Source organism: Notamacropus eugenii, chromosome 7 (genome assembly GCF_028372415.1).
Source record: "Notamacropus eugenii isolate mMacEug1 chromosome 7, mMacEug1.pri_v2, whole genome shotgun sequence".
NCBI lineage: Eukaryota > Metazoa > Chordata > Mammalia > Diprotodontia > Macropodidae > Notamacropus > Notamacropus eugenii.
In genome coordinates, this window is record NC_092878.1 from 16,073,953 (window position 1) to 16,076,439 (window position 2,487).

Genomic DNA, 2,487 nt, shown 5'->3' on the forward strand with positions numbered 1-2,487 from the left:
TAGGAACTTTCTGTGTTCTGATATGGCCTTTTAGAATCCATGAACAACAGTAGAACAAGAATTAATTTTAAACTGAAGTTCAGGATCCTGAATTTACATAACACAGGCGTTCATCTTAGAAAACATAATTTTAAAGTGGGTCATTGTAAGAGTAAGGTGGGATTTTGTTGTTTTCTTTCTGGAATTCCATTTCCCAGGTTCAGGTTCAATTGTGAACATCTGAAGGACTGATCTTCTTTGGACCGTGATAATTCACAGCTGTGCTGAACCATGTAGGTTTTGTGCCTCCTGGTTCTAAGCCAATCAAGAGTCGAGTTTTTTATATGTTTTATTATATTATATATTATAATGTATAATATATAATATTAAAAATATATTATATATTTATTATATATTCTGGGAGGTTGGCATTTTTCTTTGGGGACTTGTTAATGAGAAGGACCTTTAGATTCCCTGGGGAGGACTCTGAGTAGCCATTTGTTAAGAGTCCAAACCCCCAAGTACTCAGATATTGGTGGTTTCCCAGTCTGGTGGGGTTTGTATGTCCTTGCATGACTTTGTTAAGATAGCTGGAGCCCTGTCTGTTGAATCTCTGTGCTAATTTTTCTTCTTGTATTTTCTATACTCACTTATTTCAACTTATCTAAAGTTAAAATAAAATTGTTGACCCCTTTAGAGTTGTATTTCCTTTGGAAAAACAGATCAAAGAACATGTGCTAGCAGGTCATCCTGTGTGTGCTAGGGTGCTTACTATTACAGTCATCTTTAATGAACTCATTTACATCAGTCTTCAGTGCTTCTGTCAAGTATTAAAAGGAAATTCAAATAGATAGCACATCTACCCTTTTGGAAAAATTCACCATTAACTTCAATGAACAGAAAATAATTCGTTAAGGAAGTTAAGTGGATAGAGTTGTGGCACAATGAATAGATTCCTAAGCCTGAAGTCAGGAAGACTCATCTTCCTGAACTGAAATCTGACCTCAGACACTTATTAGCTGTGTGACCCTGCACAAGTTGCTTAGCCTGGTTTACCTCAATTTCCTCACCTGTAAAATGAGATGGAGAAGGAAATGGCAAACCACTCTGGAATCTTTGCCAAAAAAACAATGGAGTCTGGAAGGTATGACTGAAGTCAGGAAGAGTTGGATATGATTGAAACAACTGAACAACAAGAACACATAATTCTTTGCTTTAAAGCCTAAGGGAAGTTAATAGGATTCTTTAATAAATTCCACTGGGATTGAATCTCTGCCAGTACTCATTTTTGTACAAAGATTTTTCATTTTTTTTTCTCTGCCTCAGAAAGAGTTCTTATATGTGTAAATTTCCAGGGTCACAGTCAAAGTCTCCCAGTCTGTAAGGTGATAATCTATATTTCCACCAAAGAGATTCATCCTTGAGTGTTTTTATTGGATGACCAACATTTATATGTTATATTCTATTATTATATTCTAATCATAGAAAAAATTTCCTTCCCATACAGATGTAATAACTAAATGGGAATGATTAAATCTTCCTTAAGGAAGTTAATGTGAAGACCCAGTCTTCAGTTAGCTAACACTTAGATAATTATTCTCAGTCCTATGAAAATTTGTAGTATTCTATCTTTTGTTTTTTGTTAATTGATATTGAGCAGCGCATAAAGTTTTTTCTTGTATTGGAAAATAGCTACACAAATCACTGCATATCAATATAATGAAATACTATTGTGCCATAAAAATGAAAAAAAAAAAGATCAATTTTAAAAAAACAGAAATACTTCAATGAAGTGGTACAGAATGAAGTGAAAAGACATGGACAATTGTATGCAATTACAGCAGTATAAAGAAAAACAACTTAAAGTGACTTTAGAACTCTGAAGATGAAATGTCCTCAGACTTTGTAAAGTCTAAGTACATTTTGGGATGTGAGCAACGTGGGAATTAGTTTTTCAAAAATATCCCTATTTTTATAAGAATGTTCTTTTTTTAAAAATATGCCATATATATATATATGTATGTGTGTATATATATATATATATATATATATATATATATATATATATATATATATATATATATATATAACTATAAAATGTGATATGGGGTAAGTAACTTATCGTTTATATTCCTCAATTTCCTCAACTGTAAAATGGAGATAATAGCACCTAACTCACAGAGTTGTCTCTAGGATCAAATGAAATGATATTTGTAAAAAAAAAACAAAAACAAAAACACTCAGTATAGTGCCTAGAATACAGTAGATGCTTACTAAATGCTTATTATCTTCCTTTGTAAAGCTCTTCGCAAAATACTCGGTACATAGAAGGCAGTTAACATATGTTTACTTCCCTCCTTTCCTTCCTTTACATATGGAATGGATCATAGCATAACCTGGAAATTTTGGAGTATCCCATACTTTAGACTACTTCCAGGACATGGAAGAAACAAGGTAGTTTGGATTTTTAAAAGAAAAGATTTCAAGGAGAAAAATGGAAGTCTAGGA